The sequence below is a fragment of the Habropoda laboriosa genome, unplaced genomic scaffold (genome assembly GCF_001263275.1).
Source record: "Habropoda laboriosa isolate 0110345459 unplaced genomic scaffold, ASM126327v1 scaffold561, whole genome shotgun sequence".
Lineage (NCBI taxonomy): Eukaryota > Metazoa > Arthropoda > Insecta > Hymenoptera > Apidae > Habropoda > Habropoda laboriosa.
The window spans coordinates 559886-580014 of record NW_017100686.1 but is presented as its reverse complement, the minus strand read 5'-3'; the positions used below and the strand labels follow the sequence as shown (position 1 = coordinate 580014).

The window sequence follows — 20129 nt, the reverse complement described above, 5'->3', positions numbered from 1 at the left end:
GTATGTATACATTATAAAATATCTGTAACATGGTTTTTCCCATATTCATAATTAATTATTTATAATTACATTTTCATTCTTTTCAGTTACTTCCGGTGGAACTACGAAGAGACAAAGCAGTTCTAGCAACATTTTCAGGACTTCTAGAACGTGCGTTGATTTCCCATCAGTAAAGTGAGTACTTTTCTTTTTTACTTCTGTTTACTTGAACTGGATTTTTAATATAAATTCAAAGTTGTTCATTTTACGTATTTCTGAATCGAAGGAAATAATGCATTTCATACATTGTACTTGCAAATTAAACTTGTAAGTCATATTTATAAGTTTAAAATCAAAACTTATAAATCATTAATGTATTTTCAACATGCATTTTGCATTTATAAAAATGAAAAATGTTTCTGTTTTGTGCGCTCGTTTAAGCGCAAATTATCAAATAAGTGTTTTATCACGATGCTACAACGATTGACAAGCGACGTAACCAAGGTAAGTAAAACAAATGTACATTTGTAAAATGTAATTTTTTGCAAAAACAGCGTATTTTAGTAATCGTTCACGTGATAACATTCGAATACGCGCGGTTTCTTTCTTTGCACGATAAAATGTAACCAAGCCGATTGCCATTTGTCGAACACTCAAGAAAGAGGCTTGAGATTATCTTATATAAGTAACTGTAAATGAAGAAATGGGAGGTAACATCGCTGTGTGTATCTGTACGATGCACATAACACAAACGAGAAAGACTACGTCATTCTGGAATTTTCGAAAGTTTCGTCTAACCGGTTTCTGGTTGCACACACACAGTAAGACCTGTTTAGTACTCGCCGGTACTTGTATCAAGATGAACTGCATATGGTGTAGAACATAATTGCGTCATTTATTTATTTTTTTTTTACAATGTTTAGATGAATGTATGTACGGGGTTAGAAGGTTTTGAATGAAATCGATCGTAACATGATAATGGGTATGAAATTATTATTTAAAGTTGCAATTTCACCACTTGTTATGAATAATAATCGTTTTTAAAAATACATAATCGTATCGCGTACAGATAAGTATCCTTATCGACATCATCAGATGTAAATGTTAATAATAATATGATATGTCACAACAATGGTATTTTACGAGTGATAAAAGATTTGTTGTAATCAAAACGAATAGGTACGTTTCGATTTTCGCGCCATTGTGCCGCGATTCGCCACGGTCTGTCACCGTCCGGCATGGTGAACGGTTAACGTGTACGGTCGCAAACTTATTGGGCAACGGTTGTAATTCTTTTCGGTAGTACCGTCACGAATGAAAAATGATAATGAGCATAGTGCTGTAGGTTAGTGAGAACAATAGCCACTTACACTAATCAACGGAGGTGTATGCCGTGCGCGTTCGGTAGTAAAAATATTTTCGGCTATAGCTCGTGTCATGAATGAAGAAACAGCGAGACATTGCCGAATTTGTCCCCGACCATGAAGTCGTTCCTTCGCCGTGACTGAATTTTTGATCTTACGATTAGGTACATACATGTACGCGTCTGTTATTTCGCCGATGTCAGGCTCGTGCGTATCAACAGGCTTCGCTCGTCGAATCACGAGACCCAAGGACATTTTTCAGTCTTGAGTACCCAGCGATGCATTATTCCCCGCTGCGCGCGTTAATAATGGAAACAAAAATCAAATCTTGCGAGGATTCAAGGTCCGCGAGGAAGCAAGACTTCAAGTGCGGCCAGTTCATTCGGATAATGATGTAGGTTAGGTTCCCAGTGGTATATATCGCAAAAATCAACATTCTTCATGAAGCTGAGGTTCGCAAAAAGCGTAAACCGGTTTGCCTCGCGTAAATGGCACACGAGCGTGCGAACGGGAGACAGACGTGAGGAAAGAGACCGGGAGAGAGAGAGATTTTTCTCGAGAATATCCTTAGAAAACGAAACGAATTATTTTAGAAATCAAAATGATTCGTCTTGTTTATCCATACTACGTATATTATCCACCCTCCACCACAAAAGCATTATTGCCATTGTCACTTTGCAATTGATAGGCTTTATTACTTTACCGTATAGTTGATTTATTATATTAAGGCTCTCAGCCATAATAGACCACCAATGCGTATGTTTTTATTTGTCACGCCCCCCTTCCCCCACCCTTTCTTTCGCTGTACTACACACACGCGACGTCAGCTTGTACATACTCAATGTTGTCTGCCCTGCCGGCCTGCATCGTCGCCGAACATGAAATTCTTGTGGAGAAAGCATGCTCAAGCGCAGCCCGGTTCCAGAATGATTGTAAACGCAAGGCCAATGTACTATAAAACGAGAAAGAAGTTGTTCCTGTTCGCCCGTTGAGTAAACGTGAGCAACTAACTTCATTGTTGTCCCATGTCGAGCAAGACGATTTTATTACGATTAAAGTCACGAGGGAACGTTGCGACGCACGTTAATCAAGTTCATGAGAGGTAGACACCGTTTTTTCTGCGTAACACCGACAAGTGACGTCAGATTGTTGAACGTGCTGCTAGCCGACTGTCGCCGACAGACATGAAAATGTTGCGAGGAAAGCACGACTGAACGTAACCTAAATTCAGACAGAACGGCAAGGCCAATATATGTATACACCGAAAGAAAGAAAAAAACTACCAAGGCACAATGCTACATACGTATAAAAACCAACAAACAGCATTGTTTTTATTCTATGGCACAATTGCCATTCTTTGTTCCCTCTTTATAAAAATAGCATTCGAAACAAACAATTGGGAGTTTTCGTTGACTTTCTTTCTCTATATGCACGGCGTGCATCGCGGCACTAGTGCATGTTAGAGTAAAGCAGTTGAACAGCACATTTTTTTACGTAACGCTACGCGTAACGCCGAGGCGTGACGTCAGTACAGTCGGCGACGCGCTAGTCACAACGACGACGAACGACAGACGCGAAATTCTTGCGAAGAAAGCACCGGCGAAGGAAGCCGAGTGTAGCCGAACGAGATGACACGGCATAGTTGCACAAGGCGGCAACGTTGCGAGCGTCTGCTAGGTTCAAGGGTACGGAGTGGAGGTTGCTCGCGCGTCTCCCATCGCCTGATGCGACCAGCGTGTGATGATCCCAAGAAACTGTTGGGCGCATGTCTGCTTTCATCCAACGAGAAACTTCTAGAATGATGCGCGCAACAAACTTCTACGTCACATCTGTATACTTTTAATTTTCGGAAAAATTCCTCGCTTAACTGGAATGCGGATGAAGTTAAATGGTCGTACTATGCACGTAAAAACGTCGCAACGGTTGACCGTTCTTGCCGGGAATTTAAAAGTGACTCGGACTTTTACAGATATATATGTACGTCATCTCCTCGATCCATCGTTCTTGTTTGCTTTAAAATTCTCATTTTCAGAGTAACACGTGTCTAGGTTTTCAGTAGTATAGATACTCCTCTTTTTAGACATTTATTCAAAACATCTAGTGGGTATAGAAACCATTCGTATATCGATCAACTTAACCAAAAAAAATTTTGTACAATTTTAATTATTATTTATTTTTCGTTGAATAAACATTTGAAAAAACTTAAGATTTGATTGAAATAGTAGCAGTAAGTATTTCTACAGTTCGTACTTCGTACAGTTTACGAGACATTTTACGTTGTAAATATCGTATGATCGTTTTCGAACAACAGTATCAGTGTGTTTGGAAATGTTGGCATTTGATAGTATTCTGAAATAAATATTATTGAGAAATAGGAGAGGAATGTGAGGGAGCTAAATAGAAGAAGAAAATTATTATTAATTTATATAATCAATGCAAAAATCTATTAGAAACATCAAGTATAATTCATAGGTATGGATTAAGAAAAAGATTGTAAAATAATAGAAGAATTATTCAAATGATAAAGCAAAATTCAAAATTAATCAATTTTTCTTTTCTTTTCAAATTTTCGCTTTTTTAATAGGGATTGCAGATTACAATGTAAATACTGTAGGAAAATGACATTCGGATTAAGAATTCTTAGGGATTTAGGAACATAAAAAAACCGAAAATTAAGAAATAGAAAATGATCAAAATTTCAAGTTTTACGTGGTCAGACAAGTGTTTTCAGCACATTGTGCGACGCTAGTATATACCGGGTGAACCGCAAATGGTGATTACCTTAAATGAATAATTTAAAAATTATAGGTGTATCTATAAAAAAAAACTGAAGCTGACCTTGAAAACTGAAAAAATATACTACAGTCATACTATAGCCTCTTTGAATTATATCATGCGACATAAAAAAAATTTCGATCGATCTACCAACAACAGAATTATTTAACGTAATCACGTTAAACGGTTCACCCTATATATTTACTGATAATTCCAGCCTCAAAGCCAAAGAATGGACTTGCTTTACAATTAAAGGAAACCCTAACCTCACTAATTCCTCCATACTTTTCACACACCGACTTACCACTTTTATCGTTTTACTTGCATATAATAACTAATTTTCTACTTTAACGATCCCTATGAAAAAGAAAACAAAAATTGATCCGAATACAATTATTACCAGTTTTTAGATTCTTCGTGCACACATTGATTGCAGTTTGAGCGACGAGGCGTTGCATTTACCTACCTTTTTCCTGGCTTGGTCGAAAGTATGTACAGAGCAGGAAAAAGCAAAAATCTCGATGCGGGATAGAAAAATCGCACTCTTTGTCCCCGCGGCTTATATTATACGTTGCGCATTCACTGGATAACATCTGCTTAATCGCACAATGGATTCAGAGGTACGTTCCGTTCGTTGGGTCCCATTATTATAGCGTCTCAAAGAGTACGAGGAAGGGCCCGAAAAAGGGTCTCCCTTCTGAAATCTTTAAGACGGTTCCCAACATCTGCCCTTTTCGCTTCGCTTCTACATACAGCTAGAAAGAAAGAAGAGTTTGCACGTGTGCTTTCAGGAAGGGATCTCCACGCTAGCATTCATTCAGATCGACGCGTAAAACGGGAAGTGACAATTGACATCAGTCTTACGTTATGCGTACACGATTTCTGGGTCGAGAACTATTTATGGAACGACGTATCACAGCCCCTCCCCCTAACCCCCTGTAGCGTGTTCCTTCCCGGTTCACTAGAATCTTTAATAGAAGTATGTATATGCGATACATTTGTCTCGTTTTCATGACGCGCGACAACCTTATTATTGAATCGCACGCGCGGTTTTTTTGAAACAATGCTTTTTATACGTCTAACAGGAATCTCCCAACGTTGGAAATAATATCAGAAACAATTGTTCTCCAGTTTCTGATTTTTTTTTTTGTCGGTAGTAAAATGAAGGAAAGAATCGACAGTTATTGGATATTTTTTCTTACCTCTTTTTGTTAGTTTTAAATTTTTCTAAGTTGCCTATAAAATTTTTAGAAATTTTCAGAGACATTTTTTTTGAAAATAAAATGTTGAAACGTTATGCTAATTACAGACAATATTTTGTCTGTAACAAAATGTACGTATAAAACATAATGCAATTAGTCTAACCTGAAAATTCTGATTTTAACGAAACTTTGTGTGTATATAAAGCATAATAGAATACACGAAGAACTCACAAAACAGTGTTTCATGTATGTATGTTCAAAATGATTGGTTTGAACGGGCGGTGAATAGTTGACGAATAGAAACGTAGACGCGAGAACGCAGTCCAGGGTAATCAGGATGAACGTAATTTCACTAATTCCATTATCACCAACCACAATATATTTTTGTTCAGGAGCCACGGGCAATATTATCTTCGCAAGCGGTCGTCGATGACTTTTAATCATACCGTATTTCAACCGGCACGCTGTCTCTGTTATTTTGGATCCGTACTCGCGCAATTTCGGTAAATAATGTGTAGTAGTTTGATATTACACAGTAAAATATTATATCATTCTAGTGATACTCAAAATTATTGCATATTCATAGCTGATCATTACATATTTACGTGATTAAATTTTTTTTATAGTATATCTTCCATTGGCAAACGTTGTGGTTTACGTGAGATCAAGATGGAGCCATTTGTTCTCTTATTTTTAATTAATATTTCGTAAAAATTAATGTTTATCACACGAAAGTATCCAGTGAAAGTGTCACTCGTTGTATACTTGATGTTTTGAAAAAATCTTTTATGAAAACCAGTAAGCATGAACGATATATATGTATATATACAGAGAGAAATATTGTTAAATTCTTTGTCCCTGATGAGTTATTCGTGAAGAGAGAAAAACATCGGCCTCTTTAGCTCAGTGGCAGAGCACTGGTCTCGTAAACCAGGGGTCGTGAGTTCAAACCTCACAGGAGGCAAATTTTTTTCATTGCAAATATTCCATTACTTTTTTCGTTTAGTAAGAAGAACACAATTAAATATTTCCATGATGTGATCATTTCATTAAAAAGGAATGTCATTAGAGTGACACAAAAATTGTTGTAAAGTATATTTCCTTACGAGAATTGAAAAAGGGTGAAATGTATAAAATATGTGAATTGAAAATGATGTTAAGTTTAAAGTAAATTTAGTAAAAAATTCTTCGAAAATCGTGTGCTATTTTTGTTGCAATTTATGCAACAAGCAAACAAATTGCAAATTGACTTACAGTGTATACTTTATTAGGGTACAAATTGGTTCAGTAAAAAAATTACAGTATATCTTACGTTGCGATGACCTCTCTGCAATCTTCTTTTTTCAACAAAGTTTCGAAGTTAAAAAATCGTGTACTTCATATATAATTTAATAATTTTTCCATATATTTAAAATAAAATATATAAAAAAATCTACAAATTAATAAATTAACTGCTAAGATTATAATCGAATAGAACCTTTCCGAAATTCTAACCTATTTTAATCCAACAAACCAGAGGATGAATTGATAAAAAAAACTATAAAAAGGATCAATTATAAAAAATCAGGCTGGAAATGACGTAATTTAGAATTGAATTTGCGCGTCGAAAGCTGTGAATGCATCCACGTAGCACGAACCTGCGCATATTCTCGATATTCAAGAGAGCTACAACAAGAGGCAAGGAAAGCTCGTGCTGCTTTCGCAAAAATATCTGTAAAGTAAGGAATTATAGGTTGTCCATATGTATTATATCAAGCTGTTTATTTTAACGTTTCTTGGGGGAAGTATAAGAGACGTTCCCCTTTGGTTTTACAATGAACAAGGCGGGACTATGAAATCAAACGTTAAACCTTCGCGACATAACCTAACTCTTCGATCACGGAGGATCGAGTTCCTTGATGAAAGAAAGCACGAGCTGTTCGAAAAAGCATAAAACCCCATGATTTTACATTGCAAAAATTTTTTCAGCCGTGACCAGTGCCGAATCTTTCGCCTTCTTCTTACATCATCGCTTTCGTTTTCTACTTGAGCATTGACTCGAATCGTAGAGCGATTTAAATGATGCTTCCGAAAAAATTCAACCTCTTCTAAAAGGACATCAGTCAACTAATATATTTTAATAAAATTTTGCATAGAGCTAGAGAATCTGAAAATATTGGATACGTATTTCTTTTTAGCTGCTAATATCCATGTTCAGGAGGTGAAATCACACTCTAAACTTGGGGGTTGGAAAACTATTAATTAGAATAACTCGAAAACGTATTAACATAGAGAAAAATGTTAAACAGGAATTCTGTCCGTTTTTTCACAAGGAATAACATGATGTAAACGAAATTTGTTAAGATCATAGATGGCGCCGTCACAGCTGAAAATATATATTTGTAAATATGTTCTACACGACATAATAATTTTTAACAAAAATTTTCTTCACTAATGTCTGTATCGCAATTATATCATTATTTACATCTATTTCTATACATTTCTCAATTTCTCGTACTCAAGGTCACATAAAGATCATGCTATATCATAGGTCACTGAATTGGTTTTGACCTCAACTATTACACCACGATGATAAAAGTATGTGATTAGGTTTAAGAAAATATCAATGACCTTGAAATCTCGAAAAATATAATTTTGAGAAAAATTTGTCGCTTAACATATCTTTTTCCCCTTTTAAATAAATAATGTTACACTTTTTCCTATCGTTAAAGAATAAGTGAAACATTTAAGGTATTCAAGATAGATAGGACACCCTGTATAGTTGAATAATTTCTTCAGAGAAATAAGAGATGAAAATTTGAAAATTACTAAAAAAAATAGCAATTTTGTTTATTATCTCAATATACAGGTAACATACACGGATTATTTCCCTTTTTTTTTTTTTAAAGTGGGTGAACAATTTCTCTTGTTTTTTTCCAATAATAACAAAATATAATTGTCACAGTGAAGAAGTTTCGTTGTTTCATACGTTTGAAGGAAGCAAGAAACACGTTAGAATTTTTCGAATATTCGCCAATCGCGAAATTCACCGCTAGGTAGTTACGGCACTGGCACATACAAACCGGTTTTACTCGATCACGAGACTTTAGGCGATCGTTTACGACGTGGGCGAGGTAATGGTCCGTTCGACTGAGAATCAAAATTCCCACAATGCGTACTAACTGAAAGAATAAAATCTCTTAATTAATGTTTATCGATATTTATTATATGTAAACATATGAATGTTTATCGGTAGAAATTTTCAATCAGCACATAACCTTTAAAATCCGTAACTCTAGTCACTTCAACTATGGACGAAATTGATGAATCGTATAGTGATCTTTCGTAAGAATGGAAACAAAATGAAACGCTAAAATATTGCACAGATAAATTAAATATCCTATTTCGAGATTTTTTAAAAATTGCAATAAAACACAATTCACGAGGTCTGTTCGACACCGGACGAACAGAAAGAATTCCGTAAGATGATTTACGGGAAGCGGAAGCGCATGGCGTGTATGCGCGTGTGAACATCATCATCGATGCACCTTGAACGTCCGCGAAAAATCGCGAAATTGCTTACCGCCGATTCACCAGAACCCTATAATTTTCCACTTAACTCCCGCCGGCGGAAAACGCTGAAATTATACCGAGTAACTACGTAGCAAGAGAAGAGTGGATGAAAGAAAAGAAGTGGGGGGGAGAGCAGATAGGCACGTTTAACACGTTCACACTGCTGATCAGATTTTCATTACCTACATTATGCTATATGTTAATGAATAATTTTCATACAAAATGCAAATTTCTATATTGTAAAATTTTTATATGAATTATTACGAGTTTTTTTTCTTTTTCAAAATTTCCTGATTTTTAATTTGCGTCGCGCAAATGTGACGTGGATACGAGACGCACGCATGGTAACGGCCGGACTCGGATCCGAGACGTTCGTAGAGACGTGTTAAGTGGCAAGTAGATACAGGCACACACACGTGCATGTCAACACACCCACACACGTCTATGTATGTATGATGCGTGTATATATATACGGTGGCGCGTCGAAGCGTGAGGAGCATACGATTCAGTGGTTCGCTCCTTCACGAGCGGTTACTCGCGTTGTAGGTATGTATTCGCCGCGCATTCTCGCCGCCAGTATTCTAGTATTCCGTAGCGTGCTCAGGGCACCCTCGGAACTACGGACCTACGTGACAGGCATCGCGAGCAACGCTCTTTCGAGAAAGGTGCCTTCCAATCCACAAATTGCAAAATATTCTACAATTACGGAACTCACTGTGCGACCTACATGGCGTTCTCTTCGAACAATCCTCGTCGCACCAGACCCGATCGAACCTCATCTTCTCCTCTCCCCTTGATCACCAGAGATGCGTACACACGACATGCCTTCCAAACTTTGCTACTTCTGCCGAGGCTCTTTCTTCGGGAAATAATGTTTCATTCTCAAATTAAAAAAAAAAAACGTGTATTCGCTTGAAAGTGTGTGAGAATTGGACAATTTTTATAGATTTTTAATAGCGTTACATTGATCAATTACCTCAGGTCATTCGATAGAAGCGAAAAAGGAAAAAAATCTGGTGGTCCATTGAGAGAAAAATTTAATTCTTGCTGAACTCCTTTTACTTTAATTCACTTTAATTAACTCTTACTCTGTAAACGTATTTCTGGTACCTTTAAACCGTAAGCGTGAGTAATTTATGTTTGACACCTCCTTCAATGGGTAAAGGTCTTTAAAAAAATCTGAAAAAATTCATATAGCTTCTTTAAGCATTCTGAATAAGAATTATAATAATAGATTTGTAAAATTATTTGGTTAAATATATTATTATTATTGCAAATAGATATACAGGGTGTTTCCTTTAACTCGTAATGTTGGAATATTTTGTGAGAGACTGAACCTATCAAAAAAATGTTCCACAAAAGTTTTTATGGTGCAAATTATTTTTTTGCAGGTCGAGTGGTGACAGGGAAATTTAAATCAAATATATTTTGTAAAATGGAAACATATTTTTTTTCATAGTACGATGGCATTTGTTCAGACGAATTCAACGACCTGTCACATGAGGTCATTTATTGTCGTAAAATGTTATAAATTTATGAGTTCCTAAGGAGTCAAGTAAGTCTGCAGGAGAAAGGAACTGCAAGCAAAATGCATAAATTCTTATATAATAAAATAACTCATTTAGTATACACGAATTAATTTTCACTTTCGTTGCTTAATAGAACTTAACGCCAGCATCAAATGATGTCTCTGAAACGTCATACGTCTTTTAGGTTAAAGTATTCAATTATGAGTAACATTTGTCATGAGGATTATGTAGAATAATATATTTTTCACTTACTTAAAGTGTATGAACTACAGAAGAAAGATCTTTGTAACCGTTACTCATTTACGAAACAAAATTAAGTGGTACACATATGGAAAAATACTTAGTACTAAATTGTAGGTTACAAATTAATTTCAATGAAATCTAATCGGTGTTACATCATTCCGATTATGAAACATCCTCTTACTCCGATGTAGTCTATTCTGAAAAAAAAAGAGAGGAAAAACAATATCCAATCACCGCTATTGTCGAAGCACTGAAAAGATGGCTGTCCAGGTCAGTGGCCCAAATTCAGCTCCACGGGAGCTTTATTCAAGAGGGAAATTAAGCAAGTCTTGTTAGTTCAGTGAATCGAATCCCGTTAGCGCGTATAATTCAGTAACGGTTCGAAGCTGTAATTGCAAGTGAATAGCGCCAAAGCGAGGAAGCTTGGTGAACGCATGCGCGTACGCATGCACGTCTCCGAAAACATTTAGAAAATATCGAAAGAAGTCGATTGATCGCGAGCGCCCACGGCCGCCTCGACTTTAGGGCACGTGTATTGGCTTATTGACGCATGGGAGACCGCCGGCTACATCACGTGCTCGCACAAACTAGCGAAACCGCGGCTCAACATCTTCACTTCCCTTCCTTCTTTCCTCTTCTCCGACTGGTTTTTCGTTCGTAATACACGTATCGTGTGTACCGCGATACGCGCAGGCGCGCGATAAACCGCTTATCTCGCCGACTACAACACAACGTCGTTCCACTGTGCAACACTGAGAACAGAGGGATACGAGGGGGACACAAAGAGGAACTTATCGGTATCGACACGCGAGGACAACGTGACTTTCTCATTGCGATCGATACTAAAGTTTCTATTACGTGTTGCACGCTCGCACTACTTTACGCTTTTTCTTCGCTAATGTCGAACCGCACCGCACTCGAGCTTCCACAATTTTACACCTGCACGTGAAATATTTCGTGTCGAAATCGGTTCTACTAGCCTGCACCGGCGTTTCTGCGTGTCCTTTACCGACTGTCTTAGTGTACACTACGGAATGAGACGCTTTAAAACATATTTGCACTCAGTCGATACGTGGCAACTCGGAAGACTAATGCGTAATGAATTCGTAATACTCTGTAACTGATATTCTATTTTCAGTTTTGAATCAGTAGCAATAAATTAAATAAACTTTAAATGCCATCTTGTTTGGTGGCTTTTATGTTTATCATTGCCCCGATGACGTTCGGTCTGTCATTAAACCGCACTAATTAGAATTCTGCCAAATCACTTGAGAAGTAATATTTTTTCGTTTCACAAACAGTGTGATTGGTGGTTTTTGATAGTTTGACCCGGAACTTCACGGTTGCAAAATCACACGATTTTTTCCTTTCACTGTTCTGAAATAAGAACTTTTCGGCTGGATAGCGGAGGGATATTACCACAAATGAGTGTAATCACGCGTTTATTTGCATCTTATATTTTATGTTAAGCTTGCAATTTTTGTAGTAAGTCGATAATTTTTTCAAATTTATATATACTTATCGCGAACAGCTGTAAGAAAGAATGCGTCGTGATGAAACCGAATATGTACCTATTTCTAGAAACAGTGTCGAACGATCATCTGCAGCGAACGATAAGCAACGGTGGCCCTTTTAGGTTATGATGCCATGGTGGGGCAAGATCTACTACGTCACACGCTATCGATTTTTCTTGATCGACCACTAGAGAAATCAGATCTGGCAATCGATTTCCACACGTCGCTATCTATTTATTATACTTATAGTTCTAGAACAATTAAATCTTGCACGTCATTTTTATGAAACTGTTTTCAAAAACGAAATTATTTTCATTGAATGTTATTAAAACGATAAATTTTTCATCGACAATTTTGTACACCACCCAAACATCTTGATACGTAATAAAACAAAATAATAACTAAATAAATTATCTTACTGGAATTTATTGAAATTGCAAACTTTTTAAAACTTTCATATTTTTTCGAAATATATAGAAAAATATAACCTTTACATAAAAATAAACCGTTTTACATGTACCTATACTAAGTCATTCTACGACTACAAATATACAACAGTAGTAAGAATGTGGGGTCTTATTTCAATCTACTGTGTGATTCATCAATCGGAAAAGTTAAACAATGATTATATGATTAAAACCATACTCAATTTACCGAAAATCGAATATTTATAGTTGAAGTAGCTAACTTTGAAGTCTTCCATAATCTGTAACTATATCAGCTATACACAAACTTATAACTCACATGTCAATAAACGTATATCAATAAGGCAAATATAAATCATAGATAAACCTTGGAAATTTCCTACAACTAGTAGTAGAATTTCGTGGTGTGTGTCGAGCATCGTCATAGATGAGAAAACGAACGCTATCGAATAAAAAAAAAATGTAACACGTTATCGTAACGTTTCTCTTCATTTCTTCGTCCATTAATTTTGTTGCTTGATCTGACGAATATTTAAGAGCTAAATCTCGAACATATTTTTTCTCTTTTTTACGTATCCATTACTCGAGAGAAATGTGAACGACTACACAAAAGAAAGAAACATATACACATACGTTTGTGGGTACACAGAAATTACAGTGAACGGTAACACGAGTGTTTCAAGGTAATAAATATTTATTTATGGGAGGATAAGTGATTCTACGCGGTGGTTAGTTATTGATTAGGTTAGGTTAGGTGTCACCCAGCTTTACACAGCCATTTTGCAGTTGTATCAGCACGCTACTACGCTAAACATCATTGTCGTGTGTGTACATATTACTTTTACGACCGTAATGTCAGCTGTTGAAGTCGATGCACTGCTGAAACCGTGAAACCATCACGTCACCATTATTTTCCCTTTCAATCGGAACTTGTTCTGCGCGTCTTCTCCGACGAATCTGTGTTCTGTAGGTTAGGTTAGAAACTTCCTGCTCAAGAATTTACCGCAAATTTATTTGTGCTATCTCATTGTGATTTTTTTTTTATACTAAAGGTTTTTATTAATAAATTTACACAAGTTTGCAATCAATCGTGTAGATAGCATATAAATTGCATGAAAATCTTTAATGATTTCTCAGAAACTAACGAGCCAATTAATTTCAAATTATGTATATACCTTTTTTTCTATTATCCCTATCAGAATTATAAAGACAGCAACAATATTTCCATTTCTTCTCGTCAGGTTAACCTAAAAAAGTTTGACTTAAAATGAAACGTATTCTTTCAATTGACTTTTTTTTTTATCTCTTCGATTTCAACGAGTGATTGAGGTAGGAACGATAAAAGAAAGTTTACTGATCAAAATGAAAGTAATTATGTTTATTTCTGGTAATTACAACGAACGTAATCGTGTCAACTGTGAAGGAGAAATTTTTTTAAAAGTGACCGTCCATTAATACATCTATCTCAGTAAATATTTCTCGCTGTTTAATGTAACGACGTGAAAATGTTCATAAAGTATTAATAAACCAACGTACAAGAGAAGAATTACGTAGACTTTTTAGTATAGAAGGAAAAAATTCATAATATCTGCCCATTTTTCATACACATTCGAGGGAAATCCCTCAAAGCCTATATTCATGTAATAAAATAAAAACTAATGCCACTGTTAACGTAATGCCAACAATTTGAAAATTGTTCCTCTGTCTGTGAGTGTGTGTAAAAAAAGTACACAACTTCCATCCGTACTTTTCCTTTCCTCGATATCATTTTCGAATCGATCAGCATTACAATGTTGTTATCGATTCCGATTTTTGTTCTTTGAAAATTATTTTTCCAACGTCTTACAAAATGTCATCGTAGGCTTATCAATCTTATGATAATTGCGGTGACGTATACGTCGTATGATAACAGACTATACCGATAATGCCTCGTCGAGCAATTTGTCATGCATCGCGTAGATCGATTTTTCAAGCTCGCGCAACACGTATCGGAAGAACAGAGTCAACAGCAATCGACAATTCGAGATACCTTCGATATCGAGCATCGATAAGATCTTGTCTGGTGTAATTTTTTTCAATTTTGTCCCCACCATCGGTGTCTAATCGAACTAAGTAGTTGTTTTTCGATACCACACGATGTTGGAATTTTAAGGCGAACTAATCGGACGCATTTTCCATCAACGACAAATTAGCTTCGATCGATAGCTACACAGATCATATTTTTAACGGCAATGTTAAATTATCGGTTCTTCATATACACCGACAAATCATAAAACAATTTCAACTTTATTAATGTAAAACCTGATCGATTTATCAGAGTCTCGATTTTTTAGAACTTTTTTCAGCTTAATATAAAATAAGAAATTATTTTGAAATCAGTTTTTTAAAGATTATTTTCCACTTTTATCTTCTAAGAAACTCATTTCGTTTTACCGCCAATCTTCTATTTTATTCACCCTTTGAAACCATTTAAAAAATGAGGTGGTCTGTTTCACGTGGCCCACCCTGTATATACACATTACGTGGTACAGTCAGTTTCTGATCTGAAGATTGATCTCGCGTTCGACGTTCGTAAAAAACGATTTGACATTAGCAGGGAGTGTCTGAAGTTCGTAGACGTTCGGCGTAAAAAGAAGCGTTTACTACTATTACCATAAAACGTTAGGCTAATAAGTATGTATATCTAGAGACCAGACTCGGCTCGTAGCAAGCAAGCGAGAAATGACGACGTCGGAAGAATGCATAATCGCATCACGTTTTCGCTATTCCACTGTTACACGTGACTGCACGTAGCCTCTTGTATGCGCGATTGCATATACCGAAGATCCATACTACGTGTGTACGGTTCACGCCACGTGTCCATGAAAAAAAGATGCGCTTGTTACATTCGCCCGTTTCACGAGAACTCCTCCAAGGACGCGTTTAAATCTTGCTCATCTTCCTCGACGGAGAGAAATTGTCCGTTAGGCCACCCCCTTTAACAGTTTTCTTATCATATTCAGGAGAAGGGTTGTGAATTGTTTTAAGTGATTCTCGTGTTAAAGTATACATAGGATGATAAAAAAAGGTAGGAACAAATTTTAAAAATTTATATGCATACGACTACTTGTCGAAAGGATGAAGAAATCATTTTTGGAAAACAGAAAATAAATAATCACGTTGATCGTGATTAATCGTGTTTTGAAATTTAAAAACTCAGCGTCACTGCATCGTACGAAACAAAACTCGAGACATCTGTGGTGTTTCGTTATAGACGAAATTGTACCATAATAAAATTTATTACTGTGTTGTACCGAAGGTAATTTAGCCTTTCTAACTGATATAAGTAGTAAAAATAACACACTGTTATCGATTCATCAAATTATTATGTGAAAATTGTTTATTATTGTAAAAAATATTGAATTTCTTTTTGCAGTATTTTCTATAAAATTACTCAGAAGATACTTCATTTTTATCTTACCGAGAACGTAACATCATTAAAAGAAATCAATCAATTAAGGAAGCGATTCGTAAATCGGAGGATTCCTCGAACGGTGGGCGTTAGTTTTAGCTGGTAACCCATATTCATTAGGTAAACTGCTTTTATAATGCTTTCTGGAATAATGTTACCCATCTGCTGGGGCACCTGACTCGATTCACCTGCTACAAGTATGTACGTACATACGCAGCACGGCTCAGCCTAACCCGGCCATCCGCCTGTTGTCAGGTGTTTCTTCATCAAGTGGTTTAACGGCGCGTCGTCTCCCGAAACAAAGAAAACGTTGCAAACGTTTCTTCTTTCCTTTCCCTTTTCTTTTTTTTTCTCTTCTCTAACCGCTATCTGATGAAGATCCAACCACGGATAATCAGCCCCATTCGCTTTAAATTTTACCCCTGCCGTTTCCTCGTAGGGCTACTAATAAGAAAATAAGCGAGTTCCATGTGAATCGCCTTTACACAGCTGTGCCATTGTACGCGTGCATATTCCACTGTCGTGAAAATTGCACGCGGCTTCGTCGATATGTTATAGTTTTTTTTCAAACACGTCGAAAGTGTTCGGTGATAATACTGAAAATAGGGTTACAAATGACGCCGAATAGGAAATAACATAACCTCTTTTAAATTTTTATGAAATGCACTATACAGTTTTGTTATAACAGCATTTATCAAGAAAATTCAACGCAATTGATTTTTATACATATATAACGTACAATTTAATCAAAAATACAAGTAGAAAGTAATTGATGAACGTTTTACTACTTAGCAAGCTGCTAACTCATTGCTTTCCACCTCAAATATAATCGTATCGTTATAGAACCGCTTTCTCACGAGTCTTGGCAAAGGTAGACGTAAACGCATACAGAATGATTCATCCAATGTTCACAACTGATAAGTATGTATGTAGATTTGTCCTTCGTGAGGATACACATAGATGCACAGCGTGTATTCCGCGAGAATTAAGAATAGTTATTTCCGTCGTATCCACATCTCTTCGTATACATATACGTTTATCAACGTGTCCATGGACAAAGATCGAATCGCGATATGGTGATCATTGATGAAAAAAGAAAAAACGATAGTACTGGTCGCTCACCTTTCTTTCTTTCTGTGGTGACGATATTTATGACTTTGTCGTACTCTATAAACTCGTCTTATCTCGTGTAGCATAAAGCAATAGCCACATGTAGCAGTATCCACTACAAGAAGAATTAGAAGCTGACGAAGAAGCAAAACGATACATGAGTGTATTCATGTGCTGCAGTATTTAGTCAACAGATCGCGTATAATACTCGCCACATACGCAACTACACATAGGTCACGCGACATCGTGTTCCAGGTGTTTCATTTCACATCACTTCGTGTCGTTCCGTTCCGTTCCGTTCCATCCCGCCGTCTAAGCCGATTCACTGCCGGTGTGCGTGTACACCAATGTCACGCCATTACGCCATTACCGTCCAAAACAATATGCGTCTGGACCATCATCTCTGTGCCATTGCCCTACCATCACCTTTGTGATAATTATTACCAGCTTCAAAAAAAACGGACCGAGTTACAAAACTCACGACAAAATACATGGTAAAAGACATTTTGTCGATCATCCTTTCAATATTCGCATAACCTAACCTTTACACACAAAACAATATAGCAACAGCGTAAACAAGACTTTGACGAATCTGAAACCAAATGTAAACAACATTTGTGTACATGCAGTGAGTGATAAAGTTATTAGCATAAGCAAAAAGTTAACTATAATGTGACATATAAGGTAATAGAAGAATTTCTAATATTTTTTAGCCAAGATTGTGTAGTTTACAATTTAGACAGTAAGTTATCTCTTTATTTTTCATATTTCTGTCAATTCTATACCTGTGTTCATAATTTATAATATGTATAACAGATACGTGACAAACCTGATATCTAATCTATCCTGAAAACTAGGCCGCGAACGTGTAGTATTAACATGAACTGTGTGTAGTCGGAATTTGACATAATATACACTGAGGCTGTAACTATAGCATAGTAGAGCGCTGCGCGTTTTAGTAAATCAAGAAAGAGTGGGGGGACGAGGAGAGGGGAGAGTGACAGACAGAGGGCTTGTCCTGTTGGCTCACCGTAAGAATCGCGTCTTGAGCTAAAAAATTTGTACACACGTGAACCGTACATTGGTGACGAAAGAAAACGAGAGGAAAGCATGTAGAATGCAGACATTCCAAATGGCAGCAGAGAGGCAAACGGCGCCACAATTCGGTCTGTTCCGACGTTCGCGCAGCGTGCTTCGAACACGAGGGAGCGAGAATGATATGTGAAAGAAAAGCGAGATGGAACAAGTGGGGGTGGCCAAGGAACAGCTTGGAAGAGGAATTGGTTCACGTCGAAAAGAGAGAATGGAAAAGAAACTGCGAGAAGGAAAGAGAGAATAAAGAAGTAGGAGGATGAGAAGGAGTTTGCACGCGACACGGAACCGGTTATACTACATCGTGAGGTTAGAAGTAGACGAACGGAGGGAAGAGAAGCAGCCGAGCAACGAACCAACGGCGATGTCACTGCGCGTGTATTCTACATACAGTCCGCTTACATGCAGTTAACAGCAAATCCATCGACGCGCGGCCCTATGCTGCGCGCGCACACACGAACGTATGCACGTCCCTCTCTCTCCGTACTCCCTATTCCTAGGCCGGTTATTCCTATGCAACTTACAGCATGACGTCACGCTCGTGTATGAGAAAACGAGATAAGCGACGCAGTGTAGAGGGAGCCCTGGCGAAATCATACGAAAAACGGCCAAGAGATGCTGCGCAGTCGCATCATCGGCACTGTATCTGATGCGAGACACGCTCTCTCTCCCGCCTTCTTTCTTTCTCCCCTTTTCCATCTCTTTTTCCCCTTCATCCCTTTACGAAGTGTCCTCGTGCTCGCAGCTTACCCTCCTCTACTCCCTTCTATCGCCGTTCCTATTTCACACTCACACTACCTCCCCCTCCCTGTTCCTTCTCCGTTCGTCACTCTGAGCTATTTCTCTCGTTCTCTTTGTCTGTTTACAAACACGCGTAAACACAGCTGAACACATGACATCATCACGCAATCTCGTCAGTTACCACTGACGGAAGGACGATAGAGAGATGACGACTGGTCTGTTCACTCGGTGGCTGTAACTCTTGGGCAACTGATTTGGAAGGAACTGGCGTTACTTTTAGTTTTCTCGCGTTTCGTGTGTGCTCGACTCAAATCGATGTTAGTTAAAGCCTGCATATCCTTTCGAAATGACAAATTCACTAACACAAGCGTAAACGGAAGCAAGGAGCGTTTGCAGGTCGCGAAACGGAATGGCAAGCTGTATTTGATATTGTTCGAGACCACGTTCGGACGAGAGAAATATATCGCGCGGCTAACAAAACATTCGTCGGAGAATAAACCGGCCGCTTGTTGTACCATAAGGAACAACGTAACGAATAACGTAATATAGAGTAGCACCATTATCATCATGCTCATCTCTACAGTTTGCTGTCGTGTCACGTACCGTCCGTGACTAGTAACAAGTAGACAAGCCATCGTGACGTCATCGTTATCAGTAGGGTACTGAATTAGGTCGTATATCGCGCGTATATCCTCTTCCCTTGGTCCATTTTGAACGGTAAATACGGCACGAGAGTAAAGGATCGCTCATATCCTTGACGATTCCTCGTCACGCAAAGTCTCTAGGTCGTTTCCATTTTACTTTGACCCATTGATAGAAAAACGTGCTAAATTCTTTCTTTATATTTTGTCCGTTCTTGCTTAAAAATTAAGTTCACTCAGTCAGAAGAATCTAATGTCCACAAACAATTTTTATTTGCTATGAATTAAGTTTATAATGATTGCTCTATGAAAATTTGGATAAAATACAAATTATTATTTGTTTTTCGAAACCTAACCTTAAAGGGAAATCGCTCAAGAAACGTATTCTAATAATATTAAAAATGTATCAGCATAAAATTGTCTTCTTCTACTATACTTGATACTGTGTTTAAGGAATAGAGTTTGAAAAGTTGTATAAGCAAGAATATCGATTTTATTTTAAACATCGTGT

General features: G+C 37.2%; 1 non-coding gene across 1 annotated transcript; it reads left to right on the top strand.

Moving 5' to 3' along the window:
• The first annotated feature begins 6212 nt into the window (after positions 1–6212).
• Positions 6213–6284, top strand: Trnat-cgu. Its single transcript has one exon. It is a non-coding gene; the product is annotated as a tRNA-Thr (tRNA).
• Positions 6285–20129: the final 13845 nt, after the last annotated feature.